Source organism: Pipistrellus kuhlii, unplaced genomic scaffold (assembly GCF_014108245.1).
Source record: "Pipistrellus kuhlii isolate mPipKuh1 unplaced genomic scaffold, mPipKuh1.p scaffold_m20_p_2, whole genome shotgun sequence".
In the NCBI taxonomy this organism is placed as follows: Eukaryota; Metazoa; Chordata; class Mammalia; order Chiroptera; family Vespertilionidae; genus Pipistrellus; species Pipistrellus kuhlii.
In genome coordinates, this window is record NW_023425515.1 from 31,411,935 (window position 1) to 31,426,605 (window position 14,671).

Below are 14,671 nucleotides of genomic sequence, written 5' to 3' on the forward strand. Positions count from 1 at the left end.
ACCATATTGATCACCTGCTTTAATCAGAAGAAAATAATAATAATCATACTCCCAAGAGAATAAAATAAAATTTAAAAATCACAACATACAAAGAATCAGGAAATTCTGAACAATTCTGAAAGAAAAAGGCAATTAACAGATACCAATTTTGATATGATCCAGACATGAGAATGATCAAAGACATTACGTCAGCCACTTTACCCAGCTCTCCACAAGGTAAAGCACACACTGGAAATGGAAGCATAAAAAGAAATAAATGAAAATTTCATAATTGAAAAATTGAGGGAAGGGGAAGAATTATTTTATAAGATAGTAAATGTAGACAGAGAGCAAACACTGAATAATTCATCTTTCTAAATAAGAGAATGCAAATAAATGGGGGGAAAGACTAGTTTAAATTTAAAAAGTTTTTCCTGATAGTTTGCATCAGTAATGAAAACGTCCAGAGCAACGGTTGACAGCCTTTCGGCCCTCATGGACCACTGGCTGGCAGCCGCTGTTCTATCCAAGAGGCTTTAATCCTAGGATTCCATCTCCTCCGGAGGTCCTGTGGAAGCTCTCGTGATAAACCTTTGAGAAATATCCCAATTCTGTATAATTCGTAAGACAGAATTCTTTTTAAATACTGGACTGCAAATGAGGAGATCTGGTTTCAGTCTTGGTCTGTAACTCTGACAAACTATGTGATATGGCATCATTTCTCTAAGTCTCAGTATCTCCTTTGCAAAATGAGGGGCCATTCGATGAGTAAAGTCAATTTGGCTGTGAAATGTAGTCCCATGATCTAATTTTAGGAACCCTCTGAGGGTCATTCTAGTTTCCCTGGATCTTAGCATTATCCAGGTTTTCATTGTGCTAATTACTTATTTTTGGCAAATAAGCAGAATATATAGGTCAGGTAGCTGAGACTAGCAGGTTTAGAATAATGTTACAATGCAATGCCGAGAACCAATTCCAGCATGTCATAATTAAAGAGTTTTACCGAAAGGTTGGTGAAGCTTAGGTGGCTCAACAAGGGTGAGCCACATATGTAGTTTACTTGTTGGAAACTGTTCTATAGCACTTCCCCCAAACCTGAATAGCATTGTTAGCTGCCAGACAACTCAGGGCATTTTATTGCCTCTTGTTGGCCAAACACCTCAAGAACTGTAGACTATTTCCCAAACTGATAATCCTACCCTTTGATACCTTACCCTTTGAAGTGTATATCTCCACCTTGCCTTGGGATAAATCGTGTGAATAAAAGCAGGGTCCTGAGTATAGGGGGAGAGTCTTCAGTTCCCTTCAGCTAAAGATCCTCTGACCCCCAATGCCTTTCAAAATTATCTTTCATCTCTGGAATCTTTAATCATCTACGCGCAGCCCCTTTCTTCAGAATGCTGAACCCTTTGTAAGGCTGGGAAAATAACCCAGGCAATGCAAGCCATAATGCAAACCATCTAAATAATGTTAAATTTTCTATAGACATGAAAATTTAAAAAGGTGGTGATTGAATTTAATAACAAATTTTATTTAACCCAATATCAAAATTTCTTATAATCAAGATTTTACTTTTTAAAAATTATCTTCATATTCCAGCATGCATGTTATATTTGCAGCACATTTCAATTATGACTAGTCATATTTCCAGTGCTCAACAAATACATATGACTAGTGGCTACCACATTATAGATCACAGGCCTACATGTGAAGGACCAGGGAAGGGGAGGCAATGGCAAACAAGGGCCACAGTGTCTCAATAAGTAATCTGCCATACACACACACACACACACACACACACACACACACACAAAATACATATTGGTGGTGGTAATGAAGTCTGCCTTGTTACATGGAAGGGAGATAAGATTGGAGAAAGTCTGATTTTGAAATAAATAGCCATCTCTACTACGGGTAGCACCTAAAAAAAAAAAAAAAGGTATACATTATGTAATATTTCAAATTGATGTATTAACAAGTATTTATTTTTAGGAAAGCCACTGTCAGCTCCTTCAGCCAAGACAGTATAAGCATCCACAGGAAAAAAAAATCTACATGCAATAAAACATATCCAGTATTTAAATCCATAAGCTCACAATGACATCTTAAAATCCTCATTGGTCTACTTTTCAACGACTCTAAGAAACAACCCAGTATTTTAATTTCGTAAATAAAGGAAAGAATCAAGTGTTTAGTATGCTTTTCCTGTGCCAACTGTGCTACCAGGGCATCAAATATCCAGTGAGAGAAGTTTCTCTTTGTAGAAATATTACATATTAATAAATACTTAATACAATTAGGATGTCAATATTCTGTACACTCATAGAAATAATGGATCAAGGCAATGATCAGCAGTGACCAACTAACATAATAATTAGAGAAAACTAAATACTAGGTGTGCTTCTTCAAAGAATTATATAGCACCATCCATGAAATATATCACCCTAACCCTCCCCTCCAAATTAAGCAAAAACCCCTGAATTAGATTAAGTTTTTAGATCTAACTACCAATTTGTTAAAATACACAAGGGAAAGAGATATTTTACTACAGGAATGCAGTTTATGAAACACAAAATAAGAAAACTTTTATTAGTTTTTCCCTTTTAGGGAAAAATAGTTTAAAGTGTAAGCTATGCATACCAACCAAATATACATGGATTTTGTTGTGATTCTGTAGAAAAACTATTTATTTATGAGCAAGTGGGATGAGAGGACTAGGTGTCACCATCTTTGTGACTGAGTGATGGTTAATTTGCATATTACCCTTCTATTAGATAGGACTGGCAAAGACCAACGACAAAGTAAGAATCTTAAAAGAAGCCAGAGAGAGAGTTTTCTACAAAGGATCCCCCTTCAGACTAGCAAATGATTTCTCAACGGAAACACATCAGGCCAGAAGGGAATGGGATGAAATATACAAAGTCATGCAAAAGGTCTGAATCCAAGAATACTGTGCCCAGCAAGGCTATCAATCAAAATTGAGGGTGAAGTCAGGAGCATCACAGACAAAATAGGACTAAGAGAGTTCATCACCACCAAACCAGCAATGCAAGAAATGCTTAAGGGTCTGCTGTAAAAAGAAGAAATAGGAAGTGAAAAAGGAACACAGGCATAAGAGATAAAAATGACAATAATCAAGTACCTATCAATAATAACTTTAAATGGAACTGGATTCAATGCACCAATCAAAAGGCATAGGGTAGCTGAGTGGATAAGAAAACATGACGCATATGTAAAAAAAGAAAACAAGATCGTAATGTAAATATCTGTTTTCCAATCGTCTTAGCCAACCCCTGACATGAAAATTTAAAAAGGTGGTGATTGAATTTAATAACAAATTTTATTTAACCCAATATCAAAATTTCTTATAATCAAGATTTTACTTTTTAAAAATTATCTTCATATTCCAGCATGCATGTTATATTTGCAGCACATTTCAATTATGACTAGTCATATTTCCAGTGCTCAACAAATACATATGACTAGTGGCTACCACATTATAGATCAACCTGTGGGTCTCGACCCCTTTCACAGGGGTCGTCTAAGACCATCGGAAAACACAGATATTTACATTACGATTCATAGCAGTAGCAAAATTGCAGTTATGAAGTAGCAACAAAAATAGTTGGGGGTCACCATAACATGAGGAACTGTATTAAAGAGTTGCGGCATTAGGAAGGTTGAGAACCACTGACCTAGATGAAATGGACATATTCTTAGAAAAATTCAAGCTCCCAAAACTCACTAAGAATCAAAAAACCTGAATAACCCGATAACTACTGAAGAAATTGAATCAGCAATCAAAAATTTTCCAACAAACAAAAGCCCTGGTCTGGATGGCTTTACAGAGGAGTTCTACTAAGCATTCAAAGAACTAAAACCTATCTTCCTCAGACTATTCCAAAAAATTCAAGAGGAAGGCACACTTCCAAGCTCTTTATATGAAGCCAGCATTACTCTAATACCAAATCCAGATAAAGACACCACAAAAAAGGAGAATTACAGGCCAATATCCTTGATGAACATAGATGCTAAAATCCTCAACAAAATTCTGGCAAATTGGATTAAGCAATATATTAGAAAAATCATACACTATGACAAAGTGGATTTACTCCAGAGATGCAAGGATGGTACAATATCTGTAAATCAATAAATGTGATACATTACATAAACAAACTGAGGACAAAAATCACATAATCATGTCAATCAATGCAGAAAAAGTATCTGACAAAACCCAACACCCTTTCTTGATACAAACTCTCAGCACATTGGGAATAGAGGGATCACACCTCAACATAATAAAAAACCTTATATAACAAACCTATAGTCAACATCATACTCAATGGGCAAAAACTAAACTCATTTCCCCCAAGAACAGAAACAAGACAGGGATGCCCACTCTCACCAATCCTGTTCAACACAGTACTAGCGTACTACCCATAGTGATCAGACAAGAAGAAATAAAAGGCATCCAAATTGGAAAAGAAGTAAAACTGTCCTTATTCGCATATGACATACTATACATAGAAAATCCAAAAGACTCCATCAAAAAACTATCAGACCAGCCAAAACTGGTTTGGCTCAGTGGATAGAGCATCAATCAGCCTGCAGACTGAAAGGTCCCAGGTTCGATTCGGGTGAAGGACATATACCTTGGTTGTGGGCCATCCCCAATAGGGGGTGTGTGCAAGAGGCAGCTGACGATGTTTCTCTCACATTGATGTTTCTAACTCTCTATCCCTCTCTCTTCCTCTCTGTAAAAAAATCAATAAAAATGTATTTAAAAACAAAAACACATTAGACCTAATAAATAAATTTGGCATTGTAGCAGGATACAATATGGCCTTAAGATAGACCAATAATGAACTCACAGAAACAGAAATGAAAAAGACAATCTCATTTACCATTGCACCAAAAAAATTAAGATACCTAGAAATAAACTTAACTAAGGACATAAAAGACCTATACTTGGAAAACTACAGGACATTGAAAAAAAGAGGTAGAGAAAGACATAAACAAATGGAAGAACATACTATGTTCATGGATTGGTAGAATCAACATCATCAAAATGTTCATACTACCTAAAACAATCTATAGATTCAAAGCAATACCTAGTAAAATACCAATGGCATATTTCAAAGATCCAGAACAAACTCTCCAAAAATTCATCTGGAATAAAATAAGACCCTAAAAAGCCACAGCAATCCTGAGAAATAAGAACAAAGTTGGAGTGATTACAATACCAGACATCAAGCTATATTACCAAACCACAGTTCTCAACACTGCCTGGTACTGGCACAAGAACAGACATATAGACCAATGGAACAGAACAGAGAACCCAAAAATTGACCCAAGCCATTATACTCAATATTTGACAAAATAGGCAAGAGCATACAATGGAGTCAAAGCAGTCTCTTTAATAAATGGTGCTGGAAAATTTGGTCAGATACTTGGGAAAATATGAAACTAGATCACCAACTTACACCATACACAAAAACAAACTCAAAATGGCAAAAGGACTTGAATGCAAAATGGGAAAACATAAAAACCCTACAAGGCTCCATAAGCAGCAAAATAGCAGACATATGTCTTACCAATATCTTTACAGACACAGATCCTAGTGCAAGAGAGACTAAGGAAAAAATAAACAAATGGGACTACATTAAAATAAAATAAAAAACTTCTGCACAGCAAAAGAAACCAACAAAACAAGAAAGCCCGCTGCATGGGAGGATATATTTGCCAATGTTATGTTCGATAAGGGTTTAATTGCCAACATTTACAGGGAACTCAATACAACTGCACAAAAGGAAGATAAACAATCCAATCAAAAAATGGGCAATGGACTTAAATAGATACTTTTCCAAAGAGGACATTCAGAAAGCCAAGAGACATGAAACATGCTCAAAGTCACTAATCATCTGAGAGATGCAAATCAAAACATCAATCAGGTACCTGTTAGAATGGCTATCATTAACAAATCAACAAACTGACAAGTGTTGGAGAGGTTGCAAAGAAAAAGGAACCTCCCTGCCAGGACAGGTTTGGCTCAGTGGATAGAGTGTCCATCTGCAGACTGAAAGGTCCCAGGTTCGATTCCAGTTAAGGGCATGTACCTTGGTTGCGGGCACATCCCCAGTAGGGGTGTGCAAGAGGCAGCTGATCGATGTTTCTCTCTCATCGATGTTTCTAGCTCTCTATCCCTCTCCCTTCCTCTCTGTAAAAAATAAAAAAGAAGAAGAAGAAGAAGAAGGAAGAAGAAGAAGGAAGAAAGGAAGAAGAAGAAGAGGAAGGACGAAGAGGAAGAGGAGGAGGAGCAGGAGGAAGAAGAAGAGGAGGAAGAGGAGGAGGAAGAGGAGGAAGAGGAGGAAGAGGAAGAAGAGGAGAAAGAAGAGGAGGAGGAGGAGGAAGAAAAAGAGGAGGAGGAGGAAGAAGAAGAAGAAACAACAACAACCCTCCTTTACTGTTGGTGGGAATGCAGACTGGTGCAGCCATTGTGGAAAACAGTATGGCGTTTCCTCAAAAATTCCTCAAAAATTTAAAAATGGAACTCCTATTTGACCCAGTAATCCCACTTCTAGGAATATATCCTAAGAAAACAGAAACACCAATCAGAAAGGATGTATGCACCCCTATGTTCATAGCAGCACAATTTACAATAGCTAATATTTGGAAACAGCCTAAATGCCCATCACCAGATGAGTGGATTAGAAAACTATGGTACATCTACAAAATGGAATACCATGCTGCTATAAAAAGGAAGGAATTCTTACCATTTGCAGCAGCATGGATGGAACTGGAGAGCATCATGCTAAGTGAAATAAGCCACTCAGTGAAGAAATCTACCACATGATCTTACTCATTTATGGAAAATACAGATTATAGCCTGATGAACAAAAAGATAGATACACAGAGGCAGAGAAGCATCCAACAGACTTTCAAATTACAGCGGGAAGGCTGGGGAGGGGTAGTGGGGGAGAGGTAAAGAGATCAACCGAAGAACTTGTATGCATGGATATAAGCATAACCAATAGACACAAGACACTGGGGGGGAGGAACATGTACAGGCGGGGTGTGTGTGTGTGTGTGTGTGTGTGTGTGTGTGTGTGAAGGGGTTTGGGGAAATGTCAATGGGGGAGGGGGGGAAAGATATATGTAGTACTATTTGTAATACTTTAAACCATAAAATTAAATTTTAAAAAATTACTGTAAAAAAAGAAATTACTGTCATCATCTCATACCCATTAGGAGGACCACTATTCAAAAAATAAAACCCACAGAAAATCACAAGTATTAAAAAAATGAGAAATCAGAACCTTTGTATACTACTGTTGAGAATATAAAATTATGCAGCCATGTTCAAAACAATATGGAGGTGCCTCAAAAAATTAAAACTAGAACTACCACATAATACAGCAATCTCACTTCGGGTACATAGCCAAAAGATCTGAAAGCAAGATCTAAGCACACCCATGTTTATAATGGAGATATATGCACACTCATGTTCATCACAGCATTATTCACTATAGTCAAAGGTACAAGTAACACAAATGTCCACTGATGATGAATAAAGAAAATATGATACTCACACACAATGGATTATTCAGCCTTTAAAAAGAGGGGAATCCTGTCACATGCAAGAACCTAGAGGACATTATGCTAAGTTAAATAAACCAGTCAGAAAAGAAACATACGTACTTATAAAAAGTAGCTAGTCAAACTAATGGAAACAAAAAGTAAACTGGTTGTTGCTAATGACTGAAGAGAAAGAATTGAGACCTGTGATTCATTCAATAGGTAGAGTTTCAGTTTTGCAAGATGAAAAAGTTCGAAAGATCTGTTGTATAATAATGTGAATATAGTTAACACTGCATATACTTAAAATTGTTAAGATAAATTTTGTTTTTACCACAATTTTAAAAAAGCATATTTAAATTTCTTTTCAAATAAGAAAAACTCTCGATTTTTAAAGTGTGATAATGGCATCTTGGTATATATTTTTAAATAGTCCATATCTTCCATAGATACATAATAAAATATTAATGAATAAAATCATGTGATATAAGTGTTGGCTTCAAAATAATCAGATGTGTTGGGGGGGTTTAATGATAACAAAATGATTAAATGAAACAAAACTGAAGAGTATTGCAGCTGAGACTTTATTGTGCTATTCTACTTTAGTGTATATTTGAAATTTTTCACAATAAAAAGTTACAATAATAATACACATATGTTGGCCAATGGGTTCTATTAATGTTATAAAATAATTACAGAAAGTAATATAAAACATTAATATAGGAAGGTAGCTATACGTCATCATGACTTAAGGTGCAATTAGAGTTAAAACAACTTGTACCTAGGCAAATGAAGGTACAAAAATGTTATGAATCCCTCATGGTTATTATATCAAGAACAAAGTTGAGGGAGGGTGTGGGGGTGGTAGAGTTAACTGTTCACAAAGCACTCCTTTATGGAATGTTCAGAGGGGAAAAAAAAAAAAAGTTGAGATATTATACAACACAGGCATAACTGTAAACACTATGGCATTTTTCAGGTCCAGAGGAAAACCATCATGTGGGCCAATATCTATAAATTTATAAGCATCATATGCAAATGTGTAGAAATGGCTTTTATGTCCTCAGCTAGATTATAAGCAAATTTGTTGTAATCTTGCCCTTCATCTCTAATACATACACATATATAGTACACCAACATACATAAACATACATTTCTGTGATCGTGACTTAAAAATTATTGATTTTCAACAAAATTGGGGAAAATGATATGATTTGATTTAAAATACAGTCTAAAAGTTGTTTCAAATAAATAAATAAATAAATAAATAAATAAACCACAATACACATCCTGTGTGAGCGGCACATTTAAAACTTTACTTGAGGACAGGCACTTAGAAGAAGGAGACAGCCAGTTGCATAGGCACCAACATCTGAGTCCAAACGCCTGCACAACGGATTCTCAAAGGAGACATGTCACAAACAGTTAAGACTGCAACAACCTACCTAGTAAACTAACAGGTTTCAAATGTGAACTTCTAACAAAACTCACCAAGGCAGATAGTCCAAAATGCCAAAGATGGTTTACCATGGAACTACTTCTTACAATAGAAACTCTGTAGTGCTCCAGGGGAAATAGCAGATGTAGATGATGGTTAATGAGTCACCCAACCACCCTAAAAAACCCAGCAAGTGTTTCATAAATTAATGAAGAATCATGTATTCCTTCAAGTTAGGTAAATACTACAGAAAAAAAAAATTCTGTTTTCCCCAACATTCTCCATTAACTGCTAGGAGACATAGGGGAGGGTTAGGGAGAGGAAGGCAAAGCGGGAGAGAGAAGTCATTTTTAAGAATGCAAAAGATAGTTTAGTCAAAGAAAATCTTCCTCTTATCAACACATTGACAAATCCATCTTTAAAATGAATCATCTCCTAGGGATATTTTCACAGATAACTTATCTCACCCTATTATTCTAGTCCTAGTTAATTTTTAGTTTCATACTGATGCATCTACCATTTCCCACAAAATCCTATAAATCTTTATCAGTTTCCATAGCTCCCTGATTTAATGTTTAATGTAAAAATTTAAGTAAAAGTTTTTAAAAATTTTGATGATGCACTGTTTTGAAATGGAAGATATTGTTTAAGTAATTCTTTGAAAGTATAAGTAAAAATTAATTATCCTATTTATCAATCCCCCAAATATAATACAAAGCAATAACAGTTAGATAAGGAATTACTTTTTGTGCCGAAACCGGTTTGGCTCAGTCGATAGAGCATCGGCCTTTGAACTGAAGGGTCCCAGGTTTGATTCAGATCAAGGGAATGTACTTTGTTGCGGACACAACCACAGTATGGGGTGTGCAGGAGACAGCTTATCAAATGTTTCTGACTCTCTATCCCTCTCCCTTCCTCTCTGTAAAAAAATCAATAAAATATATACTTTTTTTAAAAAAGGAATTACTTTTTGTAAGGGAGAATCATTCTGAATTTTAATCAACAGTGATGAGTTCATTTTGCCTACAGCTAGAGTTAAACTTTAGAAATTTAGTCCAATTCTATCATCAAATTTTATGAATACTTGACAAAAGTCATCCAAAAGACACCTGCAAGAAAGAAAGCAAATCCCAACTCCTACAGAGCCCAGTGTTCTTTCTGCTGTATAATATAGCTGGCAGATTTTACTCCACACTGGCTTCTAAGTGATAGTTTTAAATCGATGAAAATGGTTCTCCTGAAAATTAATTATCCACTAGCTAACAACAGGTAGAATTTCAGCCATTTAATTATAAATATAGAGTGTTCCAAAATATATATACACACTTTGAATAAATATAAAGTGGTGTTTATTAAGATACATTTCATTTTCAAGTACTTTTTGGGGACCTCCTGTATCAGGATAAATGTAAAATGCAAAAACTAGCATGACAAATAAAAACACAAGTTATTACTGCCACTATAATTTAAGTTTACTATGGAAATTCTATTCCCAAAATATAGCCTACTTGTTAAAATACAGTATTATCACAACAAAATAATGCTTTTCATCCTGATAACCATAACCAAGATGTTATAAAGCCTACAGATAATGGAAATCTTGAAAGTAAAGGTTTGCCTTTTTGTTTATATTAAGTAATCAAAAATATTTTAAGTGCCTTAAATTACATATTATAAACGTTTCTTTAGTTTGGGAAAACATGTATATTTTGTGAGTTGTGAGAAACTTTCCTTAATATCTTGTTAAAAATAAGTGAATGCTAAAATGAGCATTAAAATACTCTAACATTCAGAATGGGAGCAATTCTTACCATTGGCAGTGCATTGATGTGGGGATGTACAACTGAATATCCGGTACCACCAATCACAAGTTGCTGTTGCTGATGCTGAGAAAAAGGAAAGTAAAATATTCAGTGTGCCCTAAAACAAATTCAGTTTAAAAGATTCCTCATGCCAAATTCTACATGTAAGAAATACTCTTCATGTCTTCAAGGTCTCCACCAGTGACTATCTTTCTCCCTCTAAACAACTGTAATCATAAACAACAGCATCAACTTCTGAATGCGTAACAAACGGCATGCAGTGAATCTGTATAACATTCCTAAAAGACTGGCACAAGGAACAAAATGAGACTCAAGAGATGAATCTACACAAACTGAACCACATTCAGGTCAATCCATACAAATATTATTGTAAAAGGGCCCAATATAGTATGCTAATAATTTACAATTGTGAGCCATAAAGAATGGTACCAAACTTATATTCTATAAATTGCTAAATAATAAAGAGAAATACATGATTGGTTTTGAAACAATTTCTATCATAACTTATTAAACATTAATCTCTTCAGAGTACATTTTGTAATTTCCAAGACTTCTCAATTGCTGAGTCCCAGCACATTATCTTCCATGAACACTTTTTGTAAATACACGTGGTTTTTCACACCCCCAGTCAGTGATGACTCTCAGGAGAAACACTGACCAGTGCAAGTTCTAGACCTGAGCAGTTTCCTGTGAGAGCACAAGCGGATAACACAGAAACAACGTAGGAGCTTTACCTCATACACCTAACAGGTAAATTAATTCAAGAAACACCAAAAAAATAATGCAGCAAATACACTGAATAACTCAGAACTTAATCCCTTGAAATTAGCTCCCCTCAGATTTTATCTGTAATGAACTGGAACTCTTATTTGTGCTGATTGACAGCTCTATGACCATACTAAAACCTAAATGCTACTACATAACATTAAGTTATAAGGAAATCTAGAAACTAAGAATTACAGATGGTTATATCAACATATAATATCCCACCAGCCTCTGGTGTTTCAAGAGAAATGAGGCCAAGGCTTTTTGGTATAAGACACTTGTGAGCTAGCTGGCAGATCCTTTCCACACCTATTGATAAAATGTTCTATATATATTATGATTGAGTCCAAACAATAATTAGATCACAGCTAGGCTCTGTTTACCTCAGCAGGGCTATTTGTTATGAACATTAATTATTTTACTACTAGAGGCCCGGTACATGAAACTTGTGCACGGGGGTTGGGGGAGTAAGAGTGGAGGTCCTTCAGCCCAGCCTGCACTCTCTCCAATCTGGGACCCTTGGGGGAAGTCTGACTGCCGATTTAGGCCCTATGGGATTAGGACTATATCGGCAGTTGGACATCTCTCTCACAATCCAGGAATGCTGGCTCCCAACCGCTTGCCTGCCTACTTGCCTGATTGCCTCTAATTGCTTCTGCCTGCCAGCCTGATCACCCCCTAACCACTCCTCTGCCAGCCTGATCGTTGCCTGCTACCCTGCCGGCCCCTGCTAGCCCCATCACCCCCAACTGCCCTCCCGTTGGCCTGGTCACCCCTAACTCTGCCCTCCCCTGCAGGCTTGGTTTCCTCCCTCCCCAACTGTCATTCCCTGCTGGCAATCTTGTGGCACCCATTTTGTGATCACATGGGGACAGCCATCTTGTGCAAGGGTGTGATGGTCAATTTGCATATTACCTCTTTATTTTGGGTGGCTTTTTCATGAATTTTTGAGCTGTAAGCCATATAGGGTGACTTATTATCCCAAAATCAGCAGAGTACTCTTATCAGAAAAGACTTTTGGGCAGACATTCATTCTATCCTATCCTGTATAATAAAGAGGTAATATGCAAATTAACCCTCACAAGATGGCTGCCTACGATCAGGCTGGCGGGGGGGGGGGGGGGGGGGGCAGGGGGGAGTGAGGGACAACCAAATGATTTGTCTTTACTACTGGGACATGTACACACACAACACACAAACACACACATCTAACTTTATAAAATACTAATTAGATCATTCCAGCTCTTAAGTCTTTTTCTTCCTCTTCCTGGATCTCTTTTCTGTTATTAGTGAGTCTCTCATCACTCTTATATATCTCGAATCTCAGTTTCTCTAATTATCTTTTCTCTACCCTTGTTTTCTGCATTTACTCATTCATTTAACTTTACCTATTAGACTATTGTCCTTAAGGGAAAAATCACAATAGTGACTTATTAAATATTTAAGTCTAGGGATTTGAAGCTTGTGTTACTCTGTGGGAAACAGTGTATCAATAGGTATGCCCATTTGCACAAACATACAACCTGAAAAAGTGAGGGATTTCTAAAAATCATAAACGTATGCAGAGCTTTATTTTGGATTCTATATTAGGTATTTTCCTAGTCGACTCATTTACATATGCTCCAGGCCATTGTGCTGTGCATTTCTAAAAGCACATGACACAATTCTTCATCTTATAAGATAAACATCCAAATTTTAAGATATAATTATGCATTTTACAAAAATATAAGGCGTATTTAAGGTAACCTGACAGAATGTATATTAAAACTATCTGCACTACTCATTCAAGTTGTCCAAAAAACAAAATCATGTGTATCCTTTATCTGCCTTTTTAATCTCACTTGCTGAACCTCCTCTCCTCTCACCATTATCAGATTGTCCTCGCCCTCTGTTCTCTGCACTCTGGCTGCCATGACATTGCTCATTCCTTTGCCAGAAATGTGCTTATCTTTGGTTCTGCCCCTCAAGATCCAACCCAAATCAGCTTCCTCCTTGGCTGTACACCATTTTCTGGAGAAAGAAATCTGCACCTCTCTTACCAGAACTTTGTAGTGCCTTATTCTGTCATTAAACATCCCTTATCAGACGTCTGGAAACCAGAGATTGATTGTTCATCTTGTTGACCCACCAGAGGACTAAGAATAGTGCCCTGAACAGACATAATTCTTAAGATATAAATTCATTAAAGTAATGTTATAACATCTCTATATGTAGAAATAAGTACATACAGTTTATACACACACATGCACACGCACACGCACACACTAGAGGCCTGGTGCATGAAATTCATGTGGTGGTGGAGGGGGGGGTCCCTCAGCCCAGCCTGAACCCTCTCCAATCTGGATCCCCTAGGGGGATGTCCAACTACTCCTGCGGGATAGGGCCTAAACCAGGAATCAAACATCCCTCTTGCAATCTGAGACCACTCACCTGCCTAACAGCTCACCTGCCAGTCTTATCGTCCCTAACTGCCTCTGATTGCTGACCTGATTGCCCCCTAACTGGTCCCCTCCAGCCTGGTTGCCCCCTAATTGGTCCTCTGCTGCTGGCTGGGTCACCCCCAAATTTCCCCCCTACAAGCCTGGCCACCCCCTAACTGATCACCTACTGACCTGGCCAACCCCTAACTGCCCCCCTGCTGGCTTGGTCACCTTCTAACTGCTCCCCTGCTGGCCTGATCGCCCCTAACTGCCTCTGCCTCCGCCACCGTGGCTTTATCTAGAAGGAAGTAAAAGTCTGGAAGATGCCCGTTTGACCAGTTTAATTAGCATATTGTAATTTTATTCGTATATATGTCCTATCTAATAAAGGGGGGATATGCTAATTGACCCTCACACCATTGCAAAGGTGGTGGTGCCGACAACCAATAATGAGGAAACATGCTAATTGACTGCTCTGCCCTCAAGGATGGTGGTGCCACAGGCAATAAGGAGGGGATATGCTAATTGATTGTCACGCCCTTAAAGATGGTGGCACCCATAGCCACAAGATAGTGGCTCCCGTCCCTCAGCCCCGCCAGGGCGGCAGGTGCGCACCAGAGCTGGGCCCAAACCCCGGAGGGCCTGGCCACTCCGGAGTCCCCCAGCCCCCT

The 14,671-nt window shown here is 37.4% G+C and overlaps 1 protein-coding gene across 8 annotated transcripts in view; it reads right to left on the bottom strand.

Moving 5' to 3' along the window:
• Positions 1 to 14,671, bottom strand: part of TBL1XR1 (TBL1X receptor 1) — a 153,394-nt gene that overhangs the window by 59,533 nt on the left and 79,190 nt on the right. For 7 of the 8 annotated variants that reach the window (XR_006742045.1, XM_036448137.1, XM_036448133.2 and 4 more), the window contains one exon: positions 10,804 to 10,878. The exons of the other annotated variant lie outside the window; for it this stretch is intronic. The gene's annotated coding sequence lies outside the window, so the exon portion shown is untranslated. The remainder of the gene's footprint in view (positions 1 to 10,803; positions 10,879 to 14,671) is intronic. 8 annotated transcript variants of the gene reach the window in all.